Source organism: Pan troglodytes, chromosome 5, assembly GCF_028858775.2.
Source record: "Pan troglodytes isolate AG18354 chromosome 5, NHGRI_mPanTro3-v2.0_pri, whole genome shotgun sequence".
NCBI lineage: Eukaryota > Metazoa > Chordata > Mammalia > Primates > Hominidae > Pan > Pan troglodytes.
Window position 1 is genome coordinate 169,630,600 of NC_072403.2, and position 24,141 is coordinate 169,654,740.

The following is a 24,141-nucleotide window of genomic DNA, read 5'->3' on the forward strand; positions in this document are numbered from 1 at the left end:
TTGTCACTGCAGACTGAGAGCTGCTCCCCACACCCACAGACCCTCTTCTCTCTGTGGCTGGAGCTGCCTAGAGATGAGGTTGGCAAGGAGATGGCAGAACACCCAAGTGACAGGAAGGGAAGCAAGGAGAGGACAAAAGCTTTGCCACAGTGGGGAAGACTCATGGCCTGCCTCTAGCGGAAGTGACCAGGGGTATTCCTGGAAGAATAAGCAATGGAAACCCTGTTAGCTCGTAACTGAAAGGATAGGAGTGCACCTCAGAACAAACCTAGCTTCCCTTAGTAACACAGCATTGATTGCCAGCACTCTTCGTGAGTCTTAGAATTTGTAGTCTCAATTCTTCTTGAGAAAAATAACATTTTATAATGTACGTCCTGCTATGCAAAGCAGTCTTCCGTTTGTCTTAAATTAACTTTACCCTAACTTTAATAATCTACAGTTTGCCACAAAGCTCATGTTTTCTCTATCAGGCCTCGTCTTGGTTTTCTTAACATAGATAAATTACTTTCAGCCTTGCCTCCCCAACAGAACAGTATGGAATGGGTTCTGTTTCTCCCATGTAGGAAGTAGCTGATGGTTAAGAGCATGGGATCTGGCACTGCACGGCCTGGGTTCAAATACCAGCTGCGTGACAGGCAAGGTACTGAAACGCTGTGTGCCTCAGTTTCCTCATCTCTGCGGTGGGGTTGATAACTGCCTGCCGCATGGGATAGTGGAGAGAATAAATGAATGAACAGGTGGAAAGTGCCTGGCATGTAGCAGACGCTCTGTGATTGTTAGCTGCTAGTGCTCTTGTTACTCCTCCTCCCTTGAGGGTTTTGATTGGCTTTCTCTGGACAATGTCTTGACCTTCCATAGATGCAGTGGCCAAAACTACACCTAGTTCTCCATGTGGGGGCACACCAGGGTTTCTACAAGGTTTCTACAAGGGATTCTACAAATCACCCTTTGTTTGATTACCAGTACCCTTCCTGGTGACACCAGCCCCAGTGTCCATTCCACACCTATCTTGGGGACAATTTAAGCTGAAGGAGCACAGCATCTTAAATATCTCTGGGGGAACTGTCTACCTGTAGGAGTTCTCAACACCCTTTCTTGGGTTGTAATTTTGACCTCCAGGCCTGTGACATGATGGGACAGTGTGTGTCTTACACTTGTGCACATAAACTCTTCCGTCGTTCTGCTTGCCTTCTCCTGGAGGTCTAATGCCTTATTCTAGACTGTATTTTGGTAGGTAGGGTGTTGTTATCTATAAAACTAAAGGTCTTACTGGGCACTTCCTTCTCTTTATCATTTATAAAACTTTTTATTCATTTCTAAACACACCCAATTTGTCCACTCATTTATCCTCTGTTTCTTGTCTCTAGGCTAGATTTTTTTTTTTTTTTTTTTTTTTTTTTTTTTTTTTTTTTTGTGATGGAGTCTTGCTCTGTCGTCCAGGCTGGAGTGCAGTGGCATGATCTCAGCTCATTGCAACCTCCACCTCCCGGATTCAAACAATTCTCCTGCCCCAGCCTCCCGAGTAGCTGGACTACAGGCGTATGCCACCCTGCCCAGCTAATTTTTTTGTATTTTTCTTAGAGACGAGGTTTCACCATGTTGGCCAGGCTGGTCTTGAACTGGCCTCAAGTGATCCACCTGCCTCGGCCTCCCGAAGTGCTGGGATTACAGATGTGAGCCACTGCTCCCGGCCTAGGCTAGATTTTTAATCACAGTCAAAATTTTCTTCTCAATCTACTGTGACTTACTATTTTAAAATTCCTTTTGGATTATTATCAGACACTGCTCTGAAAGTTCATATAATCACATTTGTTCCCTCCCATTGCCCACAGGTGTACGTGTCCCTTAAAGAACCCTGATGAATGAGATGTAAAAGCCCCTTATCACAGCTGTGCCTTTCCCCAGTGACGGTGTACTTCTGCATGTGTGAGTGTTTCCAATAGGATCCTCTCCTGTGCACTCTACCAGCCGTGAACCTAGGAGCCACCAGGCTATAATAGGCCAGGAGCCAGGCCTCCACCTTTCTGGTAAATCAAAGTCATGGTGGCCACCCAGTATCCACAACCGAACATGGTGGTGGTCTATGTATGGGAGACCCAGAACAGGAAAGAGAAAGGGAAAAGAGAGGAAGTGGGGAAGTTTGGGGCAGGATCTAGAGGAGGAAGACTGGAACCCAGGAGCACACCGCAAGCCGCGGCCTCTGAGTGGTGCTCAGGGCCAGCTCCATGGGGGACAGGTGAAGAAGTAGCATATGAGTGATCTAAAATAAAGCTGCCCACAGGGCTCCTCAAAACACCACCCAGTGATTGAAACCTGCATAGCTTCGGTTTTCCGGTTAATTATGGGACACTGGGGCCTTTGGTTGACTGATGAGCAGGACAGTAGATTGGACATTCTGCATTCAGGAAAATAGAGTGGAAGGCAAATGTCTCCCACTGAGAAGTGTAATTGCAGAGTTAGCCATGATCTTATTTTTAGATGGAAAGTTTTCACTGAAAGAATTCTTTTTGCAGCAAGGGAAGTAGCACAGTGGTATGCTGAAAGCTGAGGTGGGAACTTGTGGCTTCCCTTACCTTGTAACGAGCAGGTTTGAGCTGGTCCTTCCCAAGCACAGTAAATAAATGTCACTTTGCATGGGAGAGGAGAGAGGAAAAATGCAGCTTCCCAGGCCGTTCAGACGAGCAGTTTTCTTTGTTAAATAAGTTTGAAAGTCGTAGGGGCCTTTTTAGTTGAGGACTGAGGAAGAGCTTTCTCTGGTCAAATATAGAGTTAGTTGGCAGACCCCAGTGGTTGGGGACCTGGCTCTGAGGACACACAGGCTAGGGCTGAATCCTGGTCCTCTCATTGAGTAATACTGGAACCTGGCAAGTTGTCTGAACGCTCCCAGCTGTTACCACATCTGTAAAATGGATGTGATCCTAGTGCTACCCCCTCGGTTTCTTTTGAAGATTAACTGAGATAGTGCCCCCCACAGCACCCAGCACAGACAGACCTGCGGCACACTGAGGGGCCAGTAAGCGCGTGGCTCTGGCCATTGATGGTCTCATCAGTGATGGGAATGCCGTCGTCGGTGCTCCCAAGTAACTGATTACAACAAGAAGCGTCTTCACAAAGTAGTAGGAATCGCCTTGTTTCTCTGTAATCTGGAAGGATTTAGATGATCTGCCGTGATCGACGTGAATGTATTTTCTGTCTCTCTCTGACTTTGTCCCTGTTGCCTGTTTCCGTCTGTCTCTTTCTCTGAATGCTTGACTGTCTCTCTGGTTCTCTGTGAGTCTTGCCATCGCGTTCCTTCTGCACACGTGGAACGCAGCATTTCGGGTTGTTTATTTATCCAGGCGGGCTTTGAGGTTACGGAATATTTTTAAACAACCAACAGCTGGGGCCAGGGAGCCACCTCTTCTCTCTCGGATCCTCATATCCCTCAAATCATTAAAGCGAGAGAAACTGAAGGAGCTGAAGAGGCAAAGCATGGGCCTGTGAGACCCTCTCGGGCTCACTATGTATGTTCTAAAGCCCCAGGTGCATGCTGCCCTCGTTTTTCTGATGGGGTAGGCCCTATGAGGGATGTCTGTCGTTTGGTGGGCCCTAGTCCAGCGTCGGAATTGCCAGCAGCTTTCGCTGGAATGCGTATTTTTAGTACAGCCTAAACCTGTAATAAAAAGGGATTTACATGTACTAGATTTTAATCACATACTGTGGACAAACTAATAAGAAAGTTTGCTAGACAGTAAGATGAAACACTGCCAGCATTTTTGCAAACCGGTTATACAAGAGTCTGCCTAACTCTGGCCAGACCCAGGCAGCTTAGTCTAGAGGTTCAGAGGTGGCCTCTGGAGGCAGCTGCAGCCTGGGTCCCAGCCCTGCTGTCCTGTGTGGGCACTGGGACTGTCTCTGCACCTGAGATGCCACATCTGGAAGGGCTGTGAAGACGAAGGAAGTAGTACATGGAGCCCTCAGGCCATGCCAGCCCCTGGGGGGCACTGAGCAGACCAGCCTCCTCCCACATCCAGGACATGGCCTGGTCCCTTGTTTTCTGTGCTGTCATTTTTGGTGTGGGTGCCACAAAGAACCTCCAGGCGCCCTCTGCAGGGACTCAGTGTCCAGTCGCTTTTATTTCTGGCAGGGCTTTCCCCTGCCTCTTTTAAATCCTTACAAGCTCTCTTTCTCATTCCCTCGCCTCTTTCTGGCTGTGCTCTTCCTCTCCCGGGCACTTGACTGCATCTTACTGCACACTCTGCCTTCTGTCCCACAGTGTCTCCCCCTTGTTGCTCTCACTGCTTCCTCTGTGTGTGAGTCTGAACTCAGACTGCAGATACCTTGTGTGTTGCATACACTCTGCTGTGCGCTGCCCTCAGGAACCCAGCCACTGCTTCACAGTTGTACATCAAGAGTTTGGACATGGCAGAGATTCGGCCCTGCAGCTGCCTTCTGGTGTGGATTAGCACTTGGGAATGCCTTTGTAACTACTTGGGTATGATGAGGGGGCTATTAGTTTCCCATAGGAAAGCAGGTCATTGGAGGGGAATGGAGGGAGCTGAGATTCGTATCCTTGTTGGAACCAAAACAAACAGGACTTTACTGATTCTCCTGGTTTCCGGTATCTCTTCATTTCACCAACATTGAATAAGCATCTATGTGTTAGGTGCTGTGACGATAACTAAGTATGTGAAAACATGAGCCAGTCCCCAGGGATCATTATTAAGAGCAGACCAAGGAGAACTCAAGGCAGACAGTATCGTATTTATCATATTACACAGGTTAAAGAGTAATTTTATATTGGTTAAGAGTAGAATTAAATTACCAACATTTATGCACCAAATAACATTGCATCAAAATATATAAAGTAAAGGTTGTTAGAAAATGCAAAGGTAATTTGTTACACACATAATGCTAGTGAGAAATAATAGCATACATCTGTTTTTCATGGCTCAGGTCAACAAACTCTAAGTAGAGTATGCCAGTGTATAAGTATAATAAATGTATGTTGAACTTCGTTTTTACAAAGTGTACTTACCATGTTCAACCATTCATGGAACATTTACAAAAATTAATCATATTAAGCCCAAAACACTTTCCAACGTTCTAAAGGCAATCACACTGAAAATGTCATCTGATGAAACAATAAAACTAGAAATGAATCACAAAGATAGAAATGTACAAACATACCTAATTTTAATGCTTTAAAAAAAAACAACTTTAAAAAACTTTTATAAATCTTTGTAAAGAAGCTTTTTAAAGAGGCTTTTCATAAATCTTGGGTGACAGAAACTTCAAAACTGCAGTTGTAAAATATTTAGAAAATGGCAGTAAGAACAATGCAAAAGAAAACCATGCCATTCAGAATTCTACATTTTAAACGTGAGAAATAGTTAATCCAAGCAGAAGAGGAATGAACCAGAAGACTGTCGGGTTGCCAGTAGAATCAACAAGGAGGCTGGAGAATGAGGCTCAGAAACCAGGAACAGTGGAGGAGGCTGGGCAGCCCTGCACGGCCAGTTGCATCTGCAGCAGGATGTTGCAGGAGGCAAGTACCACAGGTAGGACGTTTGTGGCACCACCACTGAGTTCCCTCTGCTGCAGCTCTCGACGAAACTCTGACTGTCTTCAAAGACCACAACTCCGGATTCAGACACCTGGGTGGGAGCCCCTGGCCTGTTTTGTTTCCACGCCCAAGCAGACAGCCAGGCGAAGGTGGCGACTGCCCCACACTCAGCATCTATAATGAGGATGGGAGGATGGGGCCCTGCCTCCCACCTATTTTGGGGTTCTCCCCAAACAGGAAGTTTACTTTAATGGTGGATGGCCAATGAAATAAAATACTTTAAAAAGTCTAGTACAAAAAACAAAACTGAACTTAGAAGCAAATAAATGAACAAAGCATCCATCTCCAGAAGGCAGAAAAAGAGCAGCAAATAAACTTAAGGGAAACCATAAGAAAACAATGACTTAGAAAACAGTAACCAATAGGATGCCAAATCTAATTCTTTGGAGAACAACCAACCAAGGGATTAACGTCTGGTAAGACAAAGAAATTAACAAAGTGCAAGTAACAGATTCAAATGAAACAAATATAGGTGAGATTGTTTTCTATAGTTATTGGGAAGTATATTATTTTGCCTGTTGTGTTAACTCTATGCCAATTGATTTGAAAAATCTCAGTGAAACATGATTGTATAGGAAAATGGGCCAAGGAATGAGTAGAAAACTGGAATTGATTACTAGCCATGAAAAACTGAAAAGTTTTATGAAGAACCATGTGAGAAAGGTGCTGGGCCCAGACAGCTTACTTCCTATGTTCTGAGTAGTGTCTGAGAGCTTTGGAAAGGTTGAATGGTTTTTCAGTTCATTTCACCAAAATAGTATAACCCTAACACCAAAACCTTACAAAAATAACATGCAAAATGAAACCCCCACTCTTATTTATAAACATTACAACAAGCCAACGTGAAGACATAGCAAACAATCTACCAGTATAATAAAGAATTAGTCATGACATGGAAGGTTGTATTCCAGGAATGTGATTATTTTTTAATGTTAATAAAACTATTAGTATATCAATAGGTCAAAAGATAAAAGGTATATATGATCATGATAATAGATAATAAAAAGGGATTTGATAAAATGCGACATTTGTTTTGTATTTTTTGTGACAGTCTTGCTCTGTCACCCAGGCTGGAGTGCAGTTCACTGCAACCTCCGCCTCCCGGATTCAAGTGATTCTCCTGCCTCAGCCTCCCGAGTAGCTGGGATTACAGGTGTGCACCACCACGCCTGGCTAATTTTTGTGTTTTTAGTAGAGATGGGGTTTCCTTATGTTGGCCAGGCTGGTCTTGAACTACTGACCTCAAGTGATTGGCCCACCTTGACCTCCCAAAGTGTTGGGATTACAGGCGTGAGCCACCGCACCTGGCCAAGACATTCATTTGTAGCTGTAGAACTCGGTGTATCCAGATTGGAAGGTGTGGTAGGCAGAATTCTGGCCCCCATGACTGCCCCTTCCCCTCACACCCCCCGGGTTGCTCCAATGGTTATGTCACCTTGCTTGGCAAAAGGGACTTTGTAGATGTCATAAAAGGTGACTAATCAGCTGACTTGAGAGAGTTTATCCTGGATTATCCAAGGGGCCCAGTGTAATTCCAAGAGCCCTCAAGAGCAGAGCTGGAGAGATGCCTCGCAGGAGGCCTGGGTGCCGTTTCGGAGCAGGATGGAAGGCAGTGAATCCCGCCTCCAGCATGGAGCTCGGGAGAGGCCCTGACTGCAGATGGAGAGGCTGCCCTGGCCGGGGCGCACGGGGCTCCTGACCCACAAAAATCGCGAGATAATGAGTTCATGTTGTTTGAAGGTCCGTCATTTCTGGTAATTTGCTATATAAAACTACTGCTATATGATTAAAAACTAATACAGAAGAATATTTCTTTAACATTATGTTAAAAAGGAAAAAGCTAACATTTTCTTTATAGCAAAACACTGCATGATTTACATTAAAATTAGGAACAAATTAGGATGTCTAGTGTCATTACTAATATTTTACAATATCTTTTCTAATTAATGTGGTAATGTAGGAAAATAAACACAAATATATAACTATCAAAAAAGAAGAAACAAAATCACCATATTTTGTAGCTGACAAGAACAATAATAACAGTACCAACAAACATTAGAACTAGTTTTTTTATGTTTAGTAGGTTTATCAGTTACCTAATAAATACATTAAAATAGCATACTATGTATCAGTTAGTAATTGTAATAAAAATCAAGACATGTACTCTCCACAAATTTATTTAAATTTAATGAATTATGAGTCAGGGGGGCAAGATAAAATAGCTGTGAAATGTAATTAGAAGAATATACAAACAACAAACAATAACATTTCAAACCTAGAACGATGCAAGGAAACATGCACTATTTGATATTATGAAGTCCTGTGAAGTCCAAAGGTGAGTTACAGAAAGTGACTTCAGGGCCCATGCACATGCTCCTGTGTGTATGTGCGTGTGTGTAAGTGATTTCTTCATTTCCCATTTTTGTATTTTCCACATCTCCAAGGTGACCATTAAAATGCACCATTCTTGGTAGGCAGCGTCTTCATTCTGGCTGGGGAAGGCAGAGATAAAGAATGCATTCAGGGCTGGGCACGGTGGCTCACGCCTGTAATCCCAGCACTTTGGGAGGCCGAGGCGGGCAGATCACAAGGTCCAGAGATCGAGACCATCCTGGCCAATATGGTGAAACCCCGTCTCTACTAAAAATACAAAAATTAGCTGGGCATGGTAGCACACCCCTGTAATCCCAGCTACTAGGGAGGCTTAGGCAGGAGAATTGCTTGAACCCGGGAGGCCGAGGTTACAGTGAGCCAAGATTGTGCCACTGCACTCCAGCCTGGGGACAGAGCGAGATTCTGTCTCAAAAAAAAAAAAAAAAAAAAAAAGCATTCAGGCTGGTCATGGTGGCTCACGCCTGTAATCCCAGCACTTTGGAAGGCCAAGGTGGGCCAGTCACTTGAGGTCAGGTGTTCGAGACCAGCCTGGCCAACATGGTAAAACCCCGTCTCTACTAAAAATCCAAAAATTAGCACCTGTAATCCCAGCTACTAGGAAGGCTGAGGCAGGAGAATCGCTTGAACCTGGGAGGCAGAGGTTGCAGTGAGCCAAGATGGCACCACTGCACTCCAGCCTGGGCAACAGAGCAAGACTCCGTTTCAAAAAAAAAAAAAAAAAAAAAAAACACATTCAGTGCCACCGGGAGCTGTGTGCAGGTTCTGGGGTTCTGGGAGAGCGCAGATTCCCCAGTTTGTCCCTATGCTGAGTTGCCAAGGCTAAGTAGGAGTTACAGTGTGTAGACTACCTGGGGTACTGAACGGTAGGACAGAAGCTCAGGGATGTTCAGGGCAGGCAGGGCATCCAGCCTGGCGGGGTGTGTGAAAGTGTCAGGAAGGCCGGGCTCCTGAGCATGCAGGGAGCTGCTTACTCTTCACCCGCCATGAGGATGCTTCCTCTGAGCTTTCTGGAGTGCTCCGTACCCAGGCTGGGTTCTGCTGCTGCTGAGGGCACCAGCCCCTTCGTGCTAGCCTGTCAGTTTTGTCTTAGTGTCTGGAGTTCAGTCCTTTCTTTATGGTTTAAGCAACAGGTCCTATAATTAAACTTAAAAATCAATCAAACAATCCATGCTTTTGGGTCCAAGCCACCAGTCATGTCTGCACCCTTTGCTAGTCACTGAGCTCTCTGGAAAGTACCTGCACACCCCAGACCGTGGGGCCATCGTCCCCCTGGGTGTCTGAAGTGGATGTTGCCGTGGCTCACCGCAGGCTGGGACGTCCACAGTGCTTCATGGCAGTGCCAGAGCCCAGGGCTGGACATGGAGAGTCAGGTGAGGAATCCAGCCGTCTCTGTGGAACGCTTTGTGAAGCAAGCGTTAACAATGAATCCAGAAGCACTTATGGAGTGGCTGCTATGTGCAAGTAGAGGGCAAAGAAATTTCACATAGGTTCGTTCCCTGCCCTTAATGAGTTTTCCACGTAGTTATGAAAAGTTAACTAACATCATAAAGAAGTATTTGACAAGGTCGTAGCACTCAGGATGGTCATTTTAGACCAATTCCCGTAAAGGGGAGAAATGAGAGAAAAGGCTGAAGAAATTAGCTGGCAGCCACACTGAGAGGCCCTTGGATGCCCATCTAGGAAAGAGGGACTTGACTCAGCTGCTGGAGCACGATGCTTGAACAGGAGATTGAGAGGGCTGGAATTTAGCCCTAGGAGGACTGATCTGGCATCCGAGTATAAAGTGAGCTGATGACAGGTAGTAGGTAGCTGTTGTCTGATGATGCCGTATTACAAGCACCCTCAAAAACCTCTGTGGCCCTTAACAAGCAGCATTTCTTTTTCTCGTGTGTCTGTGGGACATCTGGGGCAGCTCTGCGGATTAGGCAAGGCTCGGCCCTGGGCATTGGTTCAGGTTCAGGTCTCCTCAAATGTTTTTGCAGGACCCAGGCTGAAGGGAGGGCAGCTACCTGTGGTACTGACTGCCATGGCCTAGAGCTGAGACATGCAGTATCCCTTACAACCTCTGCCTGTGGCGAAGACTCCATTGTCCAAGGAAGGCACACAACATGTCAGTGGGACAGGGAAGGGCACGCCACCTCAAGAGGGAGAGAAGTGAATACATTTGGCTCTCTGTATTCATGGGTTCCACATCCATGGATTCAACCAACCTCGAATCAAATATACTAAGAGAAAAAATTATGTCTGTACTGAATGGGTACAGGGGAGGCTGAGGCCTGCAGATGGCTTGAGCCCAGGAGTTCAAGACCAGCCTGGGCAACATGGCAAAACTCCATCTCTACAAAAAATACAAAAATTAGCTAGGCGTGGTGGCGGGTGCCTGTAAGCCCAACTACCCAGGAGGCTGAGGCAGGTGGATCACCTGAACCAGGGAGGTTGAGGCTACAGTGAGCCTTGATCACACAGCCTGGGTGATGGAGTGAAAGCCTGTCTTTAAAAAAAAAAAAAAAGTAATCTAGAGTTGACCTGAAGGATACTGGAGGCTATGCATAGGCTATATGCAAACACTACTCCATTTCTTAGCAGGGATTTGAGCGTCTGTGGGTTTCGATATCTGAGGGAGGTCCTGGAAGCAATCCCCCTTGGATACGGAGGGGATGACTGTGTCTACTAGAACAATACAGCCTCTCACATGAGGGGAGACTTGAAGACCCAAGACCAGTTATTTTCTAAGAAGCAGTTGTGTATTTGTTACTTTTTTTTTTTTTTTTTTGAGATGGATTCTTGCTCTGTTGCCCAGGCTGGAGTGCAGTGGCACGATCTCGGCTGCAACCTCCACCTCCCGGGTTCAAGCAATTCTCCTGCCTCAGCCTCCGAAGTAGCTGGGACTACAGGCACGTGTCACCACACCCGGCTAATTTTTGTAATTTTAGTAGAGATGGGGTTTCACCATATTGGTCAGGCTGGTCTCGAACTCTTGACCTCAGGTGATCCACCTGCCTCGGCCTCCCAAAATGCTGGGATTACAGGTGTGAGCCACCATGCCCAGCCCTACACAGTGCCTTGCTAGGTGCGCAGTAATCTGTAGTTGACATGAGTTGCCCAGAATTGAAATTGGCTTCCAGCAATGGATATTGGAGTTAGGGAAGCAGAAGATGAAGCATACCTTACCAGCCCTGAAGTTTCTTCTTCCAAGATATTTGTGGCTGTGTCAGCTGATCCAGCTGCTCTCTGTTGGGTGTTGGCAATAAACGTTTCACCAAATTCCACCCACTATTTGTAGGAGTTGGGCAGAACTGAGCTGTTAAAGCCTAGAAACTTCAATAGTGAATAATAACCCATGTGCCTTAGTTTTGAAAGCTTAATACGTGTTTGCACATTTTTTTAAAAAGAGCTATGAAATAATTTGGTTTGCTGGAACAGGTTAAGTTTTATTTTGTTTTAAAAAAGGTTGAAAAGTATTTTAAATAAAAGACTAATTGAAATGGAAAGATTATATTTTGGGAGAAGCAAGAAGAAAGTGTATTTTAAAATCCAGTAATGTGCCTTTGGAAATGTAATGATTATCTTTTTTTAATTAAATAAGTGAAATGAATACTTAGAAACTATTTGTACTAGGATAGCTCTTCCATTTTCATAATACCATCCTTTATTTATGTATGGATTCTTACATTTGGAGGAAGTCTTCCCTATGTTACCAAGCAATGGGCTGGAAAGTGTCACCCCCATTTGCTGTGGAACTCAGGTTCAGAGAGGGCAGAGACTTGACTCCGATCAGACAGCAAGGTGAGAACTGGAAGGCAGCCTCCCAGGCCCTGTGTGAAGGTTCATAACGGTTCATGGACTTAGAGCAGACAGACACTCAGTGGGCCTGAAAGCGGGCAAGCAGCAGGTGACAAGTCAGATTTTAACATGTGAGGAAGGCCATGACTTCTACCCCAGCCCAGCAGGAACGTTGTAGTGTGTCCAACAATTGGTGTCAACCGTGAATGAGACTCTGCGTGGGCACAGCAGGTGGGGGGTGGGGGGCATGCAGGAGAGGAGAGGAGGATGAATCACATGTGGTCACCAGCCTGTAAAGGCTTTTGAAGACTCCAGGAGGAGTAGAGAAGGTAACCAGCTGTTATAACCCAGCTGAGCCCAAGCAAAGTCATAAATAAGCTCAACTTGCTAGTTCTTCCCCCAGGATTATCATGAAGTTAGCAAGATATATATGCTGAGTACTTTACATGTTTAAAACTTCTGTCATATGTGTATATGAAGATCGCATTACTCTCCTGAAATTATACTACCTGCACATTTTAGTTTTCAGGATAACACAGGTCTCTATGCCTCAGACCGGGCATTTTCCCCTTCGCGGTTCCCATGAGCCCCTTAAGATCTGAGGAGAGGCTGGAAGCGGTGGCTCATGCCTGTAATCCAAGCACTTTGGGAGGCCGAGGTGGGTGGATCAGCTGAGGTCAGGAGTTCGAGACTAGCCATGGCCAACATGGTAAAACCCTGTGTCTACTAAAAATACAAAAATTAGCTGGGCATGGTGGTGGCTGCCTGTAATCCCAGCTATGCTGGAGGCTGAGGCAGGAGAATTGCTTGAACCTGGGAGGTGGAGGTTACAGTGAGCAGAGATCGCGCCACTGCATTCCAGCCTGGGGGACAAGAGCAAAACTCCATCTCAAAAAAAAGAAAAAAGAAAAATCTGAGGAGAGAGTTTAATGAGGTGAGCTGCATGCTTGGATTAGAAGATGCCAGAAATATGATGGAATGCAGCAACTTGGATGGAAACGTCCAGTGGTCCGCCCCATGGCCTCGAGAGAATGAGTTCACCAAGAAGCCGGGTGGGTGATCAGTTGCTGTGAGGGCAGTCAGAGCAGGCTCATGGCCCTGGTGCAGAAGTGCAGCTTACCCCTGGGACCCTGTCACCTCCCAGGGCATAGTCTGACCCAGGGTCAAGAACTTTGATTCTAGGGTTTGTTTAGAGCAGGGATTCCTGACCTGGGTGACATGAATGGAATTCAGGGGTCCACGAACTTGGAGAGGAAAACAGTTACATCTTTATTTCCACTAACGTCTAAATGAAATTGAATATTTCCTTTAATGAATATGGGAAACACATCACACTAGTGGTGTTTGTCACCACTAGAAACTGCAGCTATTTTATATGGTGTCATGGTTATTGCAGATAGCTCAGCATAACATTTACACTTGCCACTACTTCAAAATTGTGGAAGATGATAAACCATAGATCTTACTAGTTAGCATATTCGTAAGTAAGCATGTGTTTTTCTATATCACGATGTCGAAATTATGTTAGAAACATTGTCTTTATTATTGCTTTCTTTTGTCATCTCACGTATTTATGTATTTAGAAACATGCTGGGAAGGGGTTCACAGGCCTCAGCGGAATGCTGAGGGCTTCATCACACACACAAGAAAGCTCAGAATCCCTGGTTCACTCTTGTTGAGGCTCTTAAATTGTTAGAAAATAGACTCCCTAAGATGACAAGTCACATTATCTCTCCACCCGACCAAGGAAGGGGTTTGTGTAGATTTTTTTCAAATAGTATACGAAACCATTTCTTTCAAGAATGCCGCGTTTAAAGGCTCTTTTTTTAAAACAAACAAACAAACCAACTACAGTAGGCTCCTTCCGCTTCCTCTCTTTCTTCCTTTTTTCCTCTCTCAACCCAAACACAGGTGTGCAGCATGCAGTTTCCTGAGGGTAGGGAGGAAGGACCACCCACAGTGTGGCCTGCCTGGCCTGGGGTTTTCTGTGAGCAAAGGATGTTTAACCCTTTCATTGCAAAGAAGCAAGAGAAAGGGCAGTGGCAGGGTGAGGTCTGTGCAGGTGCCCTCTGCCCTTTCGTCTGGGTAAACAGAACCCATCTTCATGGCTGTTTAAACGTTGGAGAGCCTTCGTTCCCTCTCATTGTTCATACTTTCTTCAGTCCCTTTATGCCACCGAGAAATATTGGGAAGAAAAGAACCCTCAGCGTAGTTAAAGAGATTAAAACCTGTTCACAAGAGAGAATAGAATATTGACAGCGCCGTCTTAAATTTGAAGCAGCGATTCTTTCCAAGCTCCGCATGGGCTTTCTGAGGGCTTGTATCACATCCATTTCTATTGAAAGTTGACAGAAACAAGATCGTATTGCAGAATGTCTTCTTGGCTCTCACAAGTTAAATTCCTAACCATGCGATGTGCCATTATATGATAAAAGTAACCAGTGTCTACCCGGTTTGTGCCTGAAAATCCACTGCTTATTACTACTGATTTGTGGGTTTTTCACCAACGAATTGAAAACATGCATTTTTTTCCACCTTTGCTCATGCTGACACTTCGCTGGAGGACAGGAAGTCACGCTGTGCGTGCATGGATTTGCCTTCATGCTGTGTGTGCTCAGGGGGCGTCCTCAGAGCTGTACCCAGAGCGAGAAGCACGTCATTCATTCACCCTACTTAAGAAATATCCACTGACGGCTGATTATATGTGGGCTCTGTGCTCGGGAGCTCTGGGAGACAGTGGTGAATGTGGTCAACATGGCCCTGCCTGCAAAGAGCTTAGAGATACCCACTGAGAAGCACAGGTGGATTAGGAGGCACCGGTGGTACAGGGAGGTGAGTGACACAACGGCAAAGTCCAGCTCACATGGGAGCATACGGGAGAGATGCCCAACCTGGAGGAAGCAGCTTCCCATCTGGGCTGAGCTCTGGTTAGCCAGGCACAGAGAGGAGAGCTAGCAGGAAGATGCTGCTGCGCAAGTGGGAGGACGCCTGTGCTGAGCCTGGGCAGGAGAAGGTGGGCCTGCCCGAGGGACCAGAGGTGTGGCTGACGTGGAGACTCAGGTCAGAGTGAGTCAATGTGGCAGAGAGGGCTGCAACAGGCCAGGGGGTAGGCAGGCACCTTATAAGCCACGCAAAGGAGTTTTGATCTTATCTGAGGACAAGAGACAAAAGTGGCCTTATCAAATGCATGCTTCAAAAAGTGTCCTCTGTCTCTCCAGCAGAGAACAAACTGGATGGTGGCACGACAGAGCCAAGGAGACGAGAGAGGGGGCTGTCCCCACAGGGCGGGACAGGGCACTAGAGTCCAGGCCAGGGCAGTGGCCGAGGAGACAGAAAGATGTGGATGATTCCAGAAAAATTTCAGCCAAAGAACTGACAGGACTTGATACTTCATTAAATTCCTGGAGTTGGGGCAAAGGAGAGTGCTTGATCCCTCTGGTTCCTGAGAGCATGGTTTTTTCCCCATGCTACCAAGTAATGCTTTTAAGGAAAGGTAGAGTTCACATATTTTAAGTGGATCATGACTTGGTGACCTGAGTCTATAAAGTATGTAATTCAGTGTAACTACCTGGACCCCTTGGGTTCTTGGTCCAGAAGTTGATCTGTGGCAGCCTAAAATAAACATGAGGACCTCGCAACAGTGGGATCAGCTCCAAAGAGCCAGAGCTGAGCACTGCCTGTGTCAAAAGATGCGCACCTGGAGGGAAAGCGAGAGGTGGGAAATGGATGTAGCAGCAATGGCACTGGACAGGAGAGGCCTTAGAAGGAGCCGAGGGCAGCTTGCACTGGGCAGAGAAGTCCATGGCTGGCCCTGAAGAAGAAGCTCCTTTGTGTAGGGTGATGGCCACTCCAGGAACAGCTGAGGATGCTTGCCAGGGCACTCAGGATGCTCCCTTTATCCAGAATGTCTTCCCATCGTCATCTGTCTCTTTTGCCCGGTGATCTACAATTTACAAAGCAACGTCATAAAGAGCAGGAAGAGTTTTGTGTTGAGTGAGGTAGGTTGCTCGAGGGTCTTAAATAAGAAGTGCCATCATGTGCCACAAGTGGGGAGTCCATCTTCCATTCTGCTCTGAGCAGTGAGTGTCTTTCCCTGTCTTGTGGGGTCACAGAATAGGGACCAGAGGAGGTGGCTGGGCACTGAGCTTGCAGATGGTGCCCCAAGGAGTAAGCAAGCCCTTCAGAAGAGCCGGTGGACAGCAATGGAATGCTTGAAGGGGCTCTGTGCAGGGGCTGAAGCCAGTGGAGTTGGAATAAGAGCCCAAAGTGTCAAGGGGAACAAGCAGTGGGACCCAGAGGCAGATCCAGGCCGGATCAGAGTCTGCTTACCCAGGCCTGCCTTAAAGTAGCAACAACTCCTTGGGGACAAAGAACTGGGAAGTAATCTCGGAACATGCTTTTTGGAAATTTTGCCTCTGACTTTGTGGGGTGAATCATTGAAGTTCATCACAGAGGGGGCTGCAGGCCATCCCAGGGGAGTCCTTTGTTGGCATCATAGAGGCCCAAGCAGTGACCCCCAGCCACCTTAAATATTCACAGACAGCTGAACTGGGCGGATCCCACCCACCACCTGAGTCAAGAATCTACACCTGAGCTGGGCGCAGTGGCTCACGCCTGTAATCCCAGCACTTTGGGAGGCCGAGGCAGGCGGATCATGAGGTCGGGAGATCAAGACCACGGTGAAACCCCGTCTCTACTAAAAACACAAAAAATTAGTCAGGCGCGGTGGCAGGTGCCTGTAGTCCCAGCTACTCGGGAGGCTGAGGCAGGAGAATAGCGTGAACCCGGGAGGCGGAGCTTGCAGTGAGCCAAGATCAGGCCACTGCACTCCAGCCTGGGTGACAGAGCAAGACTCAGTCTCAAAAAAATAAAAATAAAAATAAAAAAGAATCTACACCTGAAGTAGAAACTAACTACCCTTCTGCCATGAAGTTCTGCGGAGCCTCCTTTTATCTCAACAGGCTCCACATTTCAGGTTCCTGTTGGTCACTCCTGAGTGTCTCAACAGCCCCTGGAGGTCAGGATGGAGGGAGGGGCTACACATTCCAAGAAGGAGAGGCAGCGTTGGCCCACAGGGCGGCCTTGGTCTCAACGTTGGACTTGGAGGACTGGAGCTTGTGGACAGACCCATGTTGTCCGAGCTCTCATCCTGAATGCAGAAAGCCAGAATGCAGATTTGTTCATTTTCAACAGATGACTGCAGGACCAACGTTGTCACAGGGGCCAGCATTCTCTCACCAGGCAAAGCCAGCCGCTTCTCTGCCTGGTATCAAGCTGCCTGGGCAGCCAATTCGTAATCAGAGTGCCAATTTATAAGTGTAGAATGAGAAATAGAACTGCCATAGGAAGCAGAATCACTGCCTGGTCGGCCCTGTGGGACTTTCTGGAGACTTCTGTCAAATATGCTTGTGTAAGACTGGGAGCCATGAATAAATGCACATTTTTGTTTGTTTTTGTTTTTGTTTTGTTTTTTGAGACAGGGTCTTGCTCTGTCTGCTGGAGTGCGGTGATGCAATCTCCACCTCCTGGGTTCAAGCCATCCTTCTGCCTCAGCCTCCCCGAGTAGCTGGGGCTATAGGCACGCGCCACCATGCCCAGCTAATTTTTGTATTTTTAGTACAGACAGGGTTTCACCATATTGGCCAGGTTGGTCTCAAACTCCTGACCTCAGGTGATCTGCCCACCTCAGCCTCCCAAAGTGCTGGGATTACAGGCATGAGCCCCCGCGCCTGGCCAATATGTGTACTTTTAAAAAGTGCTTTGATAGAGGATTCTGATGTAAAATAATGCGTCTAACGTAAATTTTTTAAGGTATCACGTCTTTTTTATTCTGTGCATTTATTTAAAAACTGTTTATGACAAAAGAATGAGGCTACATGTCAAATACAGTTTTTTGGAGAGAGCATCCCTGGCCAATAGGAAAGCTTCAACAACAGAATTTCTGGGACCTCCCGGGCACATTTTCATCCTGTTCTGGCTTTGTCAGTGATACTCAACTGCGGTGTCAGTGCCCAGTGCAAAGAGACCTTCTTCCAAGGCAAAGGTAGATGTGTGCCTGCAGGTTGGAGACGATCCAGCAGGGGAGGGTGGACTCTGGCCACGTGCTCACCTCATTTCTGCCTGGAATTGTCAAACTGCAACTCAGCTTGAAAAATATATTTCTTCCATACCCAGAAAAGCCACAAGCGATTGCTTCATGAAAGCTGTCTCTGTTCATCTGACTTTCCCTGTTTGTGCATCTTTTTGACCGGCTCCGTCCCTTTTGTGTGTGTGTGGTTCTTGGCTTTGTGGCTCTGAGGAGTGTGTGTTCATACCTGTGTCTTGCTCCTTTTGCCTTCCGGAGTCTCTCTTTCTGCCAGGCTTATGTCTCTAGCTCAGACCTCTCCTCAGAGCTCCAGACTTGCATATGCAGCTTCCCGCTGGACATGTCCACTTGGGGAGATAAAAGCACCCCAAATCATCTTTCCCCAGTGACCCCCACCTTGCTGAAGGCCAGCCCCATTCACGGGCGACACAGACGTGAGGGTCCTACCGACTCCTTTCTGTGCCACACCCTGCTCACCTAATCCATCACCAGGCTCTGTACAGTCCGCTTACTAGGTGGATCCCAGCTTAAACCAGTTCATCCCTTTCCTTCTGTGCACTGCCTCAGCCAGCTGCAAGCCACCATCATCTCTCACTTTAACTGTGCAAAGGTCTCTTGGAGGACCCCCACCATCCACTCTGCTCCTCATCTAATCCAGCCTCTATGCTGACATCAGAGTGACCGTTTCCACACAGAATCTCATCACTATGGGAAGGAGGCCAAAATCCTTAACCTAGTATACAAGACCCACCTCTCTCGGCTTGCACCGTAGTCCTGCGTGCCACCTGGGCTCCAGCCCCCAGGTCTCCTCTGGTTCCTCTCTGTTAATTCCTGCTCATCTTTCAGGGAGATGTTCAGGCGTGGGCTCCTCAGGGAAGCCTGCCACTGCACACACTTCCCATAGCTTTCTGTATGCTTCCTTCATAGCTCTGACCAGGGTTGTCATGGTATACACTGGGGATGTGTGGACTCGAGTGGCCAGTGTCTCTGCCCACAGGTGGGTAAGCTTCAAGAGGCCAGGCCTGTGTCAGTTTCCCTTACTGTATTCCCAGCAGCCAAGTCCTTGACTGGCATGCAGCTGCTCAGTTAGTATTTACTGAAGGAGAGAAGGGAGGGAAGAAGAAAAAGAGAGTTTGATGCTCCTCTTGCTGTATCTACCTTCATGTCTCCATCGTAGTCTTCTCTCTTAGAGAAAAAAAAAAGTATATTGCTTTTTTGGCCCTATGATGAGGTTAGTGTTCTCAACTGGGGGGAAAAAAAAAGCCTCGGGCACCCAATCTAAACTAAATGAAACCCATATCCCTCACCCTCAAACCTATCAGAAGCACAAATTTTAAAATGTCAGACTCCAAGAGAAATGATCATTTTAAAAAAATTAAGTCTGATCAAGAGCTAGTAATCCTTGCACAGTTCTGGGAGGGTGGAAATGCCATCACTGAAAATGACTCATGGTGTCTTTAGGTCTGTGACTGACGCAACTTACACTTGTATTTATCTACTCAACAGATATCGGAGGGCCTCACGTGTGCCTCCTACAAATTCGAATAAAACAGTAGCTTTCAAACTTTTTGTGTTTTACAGCAACTCACAGTAGGAAATACATTTTCTACTGGGATCCAGTGCACAGAGATGCACATAAAAGGCATGAAGCAGTGCTTGCCTTTCTCAACAGAAGATGCCTTGTTACTTTCTATTTTATTGTTTGTTTTTAGTGCTGGTCATGACCAGCTAAATCAATTTCATGACTCACTATTTGATCACAACCCTTAGTTTAAGAAACCCGGGAATAAAGTGTAATTAGAGTAGCTCCTTCTGAGTAGGCCAAGGATTGCATTGACTTATGCCGGGGTTAACCCAGGGTGCCAGCCTGCCTGGGGCTGGGATTTTAGGTTGTATACCTCCGGGACCCTGGGGATGGCACATTTAGCATGCCACACGATAGGCACCTGTTGGCCTGCCTTCTTAGAACAGCTCAGTTTTAAATTCTGGTTGAAATAAATCATTTCAAGCAGCCTTGTTGGAGCAGTAGGCAGCCCATCCATCTCATCATCTGAAATAATTTATTTCAGTTTCTGTGAACTAACCTGATAGGTCAACCATTCTTAACCTGGGGCCTAGGAACAGGCTTCGGGAAATTGTACCTAAAATGTGTGAGTGCACGAGAGTGAAGGGATCCATAGCTGTCATCAGAGTTTTAAACCAGTAGGGAATGAAAAAAAAAGTCTAAGAACGGTTGCCCTGGAGGTTATAAACAGTTTCTGATACTCTTGGAAAATAGTATTGAAAGGGCTGACAGTTTTAGTGTTTGCTGACTCTTCCTCTCGTGGTCTCCCTGATATTACATCCTTCTTCCTTGGTAAACTTGTTCCCATCACACCTTCGCCCAGTCAGCCTCGCCCAGGCTAGAAAATGGCAGCTCTTGGCAAGCCCCTCCACCGCTGGCTGGTGCACCTGGGTGAAGACACCACAGCTTTTGGTAGGGGGGATGGGGGGGGGAGTGCAAAAGGCCAGGACCCAAGTTCGAGTCCTGTGCCATAGAGTCCTACATCCCATCAACAGTGCCCCACTGTGTGGTGTTTCATAAGGGAGCAGCCCCACCTCCAGGAACTTCACTCACAGCTGCTCACAATAATTACAGTCAACTTTACCACATTTACTAGCTGACTGATTTACAGTCAACTTTACCATGTTTACTAGCTGACTGATTTTTTTTTTTTGGTTGATGTAATCAGTGATCCATTTTAGAAAATGAAAAGTAATGAGGAAACTCAATATATAAAACAGACATAGGTCTAACTGCTGTAGTTCAAGGGGAAGAAAAGCCCCAAGGCTCTCCATAGAGAAGGGGCTGTTGACTAGGCCTTAACTCCGAGGAAATCACAACTTCCTCACCGTGTGATGTTCTTAGAAAAACTCTCTATAAATCCTCTCAGAAAACCCCATGGAATCGCTAGACATCGATCCGCCACAAATGGGAAAATCACATTCCCAGGCCGTAACACTATGGCAGTTAGCAGGGCCGGGGTCACCAGTGTGTAACCTGCTTCCTCACACAGGGCCCCAGATGGACTTCGTGTTCTGCTCTCTCCAGCTTGAAACTCTTCATGAATTTTTTTTTTTTTTTTTTTTTTTTTTTTTTTTTTTTTTTTTGAGACAGAGTCTCACTGTGTCACCCACGCTGGAGTGCAATGGTGCAATCTTGGCTCACTGTAACCTCTGCTTCCCAGGTTCAAGCGATTCTCATGCCTCAGCCTCCCAGCTAGCTGGGATTACAGGTGCCCGCCACCACATCCGGCTAATTTTTGTGTTTTTAGTAGGTGGGATTTCACTATGTTGGCCAAGCTCGTCTCAAACTCCTGACCTCAGGGGATCCACCCACCTCTGCCTCCCAAAGTGCTGGAATTACAGGCATGAGCCACTGTGCCCGGCCAATTCTTAATGATTTTTAAGCAGCTGCCCCAAATTTTCATTTTGCCGCGGGCTCCCGACATTCCATAGCTGGTCCTAACTGGTAGAACTTTGCCTGTTCCTTTGAGTGCCTTTGTTGAGAAAAGTAATTAAGGACCTGCTGACTGGACTGCAGTGACTCAGTGAAGTGCTTGCAGCTTTATGTGAACAACAAGAAACAAAAACAGCACACCGTATTTAGAGCTCCAGACGTCTGTGCGGACCCAAGTCTGCTGGCAGGGGTATTGATGTCGTACTTCGTCATTTCTGAGTGCCATTAGAGCCACCAATCTGTTCTGGGCCTAGGCTGGGTCTGTAAGCGCCCCTGTTCTCGTAAATACTTTATTTGTAGAGTTCCTGCTGCTGGGCTGGCCAGCACTTCCTCATTGTGTGAAATGTGTAGACACAATTGACTTCAATTCTTGAAAAGTTTTATTTAGCTATGGAATCGTAGTAGTTGAGTTGGAAATAACCTTTTATAGCATATCCGACTTGCTGAGGCCCAGAAACTGTGCACATCATATCACTAGGCAAAAGGCCAGGACCCAAGTTCAAGTCCTCTGCCGTAGAGTCCTACATCCTGCCAGCAGTGCCCATCATGTGGTGTTTCATAAGGGGGCAGCATCGCACTCTAGGAACTTCACTCAGAGCTGCTCACAATAATTAGTCAACATTTGCCACATTTACTAGCTGACTGCATTTTTGTTTTGTTTTGTTTTGTTTTGTTTTGTTTTTGGTTGTTATAAGCAATGATCCATTTTAGAAAATGAAAAATAATGAGGAAACTCAGTATATAAAACAGACATAGGTCTAACTGCTGTAGTTCAAGGGGAAGGAAGAAGAGGTGAGAGAGGGGGCCAGAGGCCTGCCCAGCACCCAAGGAGCACAGCTTGGAAACCCAGACCTCAGAGCACTCGGTTCTGCAGACACATTGGGGGTGCAGCCAGTGACAGGAGAGTGGGGCGCCAGCAGCATTAGGAACCACCCAGAGACTTCAGGCAAGAGGCTCCTGAGATGTCATTTGCACTGGAAAGCCCTGTTGGCAACAGTGTGGGGGACACATAAGGGGGGTGTCCAGGAAGATGTGACAGCGGCTCCTGCAAGAGGGGACAAGAGCCGGCACAGTGCAGTGGCCTTCAGACACTGGGGAGCAAGACAGGAGAGATCAGATAGACCATGACCACCTCCTGCTGACCACCTGGATGAGAGGGATGAGGGGGCAGAGGGCATGAAATAAATGGGTTCCCCATGGGGGATGCCACTAGCAAAGAAGAGGCAGCTTGTGAGGAGGAGAGATTGCAGGGAGCTTGATGACCAGAGCTCGGGACCTGCGGAAGGGGAGGGCCCGTGGGACAATTAGGTCCACAGGTGTCCAGGGGGTCAGCTCACCCCAGGGAGATGCCAGGCCCAAGGCTGGAGCTGGACACTACAGAACCCACAGGCACCCTAGAGGACGAGCGGCCCTGTGCCCAGCAGGAAAGGCTGCCAGGCCACTCCACTCCCAGGTGCACCCTCCCTGACCTGAGCGTGTACCGTAGACCAGACCTCGAACTGAAGGGACAGAGGGATTGTGGAATCTCAGATGTATGCCCTAAAATCCCAACCACACACGAGGCAGGAGGAACAGATACTTCGGGGGGATCAGACGTCCGGGTGCAGGGACAGTGTGCCATGAGAATGTTGAGAGACCCTACAGATGATGTCTGGGTGTCAAACGCCCCTTCTGCACACCTGAGAGTGGCTTTGCTTCTGTTCCATGTTAGGCAAATCGGGATGGTCAGGACTTGTCCCAAGAGAACCAGACTGAGCCACAAGGACTTCTGATGGGGAGTGCTGGACCCTGAGGTTCCCTTGGCCCCCAGAGCTCAGATTATGGACCATCAGAGCAGGAATGCCCTAGGGGTCTTCTGACCATCACCCACCTTTTAGAGGCGGAAAGCCAAGCACCATCGTGAATATTACAAGCATGAATGGCAGCCTCATGGAAAGAACCCTCCAGGTGAATCTGAGCATATACAGGGGAACACCTGTTCCTCTTACCTCATATCACAGGCATTAGTGACAGTCACGAGACACTGCAGTATGTATATCTTTTTATTACCAGATGAGATATTATGTGAAAAAGCCCTTGAAAAGTACACAGTACGGTGGTACATATTTGCATTTCTTTGCTTGAGGGTTCCCTGAGGAAGGAAACACAGATATATATGGCCTTATATCTTAACAATAATAGTAAAGAGGTTGCATCTTCAGTTTCAACTCAGAAAAATGAAATGTCTCTGAAGTTTTCCAGAGGGTCCTCATTCTTTTTGAATTTTTTAAAAAATGGGTTCTGCTTGGACTCATCATAGTTGGCTTCTCAAGGGAACTGGCATCAATCCATGCAGCCGTTGGGTCCTGCTCATAGACACAGCTCTCTGTGCCCGGATGATGTGGACTCTTTGCTACAAGATCCCAGAAACGTATTTACTTTGGAGAAGCATGCCAATTGGGAATACAACTTTCTCACCGTGTATACATGTAGTCAGAAGGTTTTGAAGAGCCTGAGAATTGCTAGCTTTCTGTGCGTAACATGCCCATGAGACAACTCTATTCTGAAATCTTTATTTTGAGGATAAATTGACTGAGGGTTCAAAAAATCTTTAATTACTGGACATGAAAGAACATAAGAGTCACGAGGGTGGGGGAACTGGAAAAGGCGGCGGGCAGACATCAGAAGCTGGTTCTAGACACTGGCAATTCCATTTCACTCCAAGCTGCTTTCCTCGCCTGTCCTCTGGGAATCTGTACCACCTCTATCACAGGGTAGAGATCAAGTGAGTGAAAT

General features: G+C 46.9%; 1 protein-coding gene across 3 annotated transcripts in view; it reads left to right on the plus strand.

The window, feature by feature from the left end:
* Positions 1-24,141, plus strand: part of ZDHHC14 (zinc finger DHHC-type palmitoyltransferase 14) — a 299,718-nt gene that overhangs the window by 219,297 nt on the left and 56,280 nt on the right. The gene's annotated exons all lie outside the window — the stretch shown is intronic.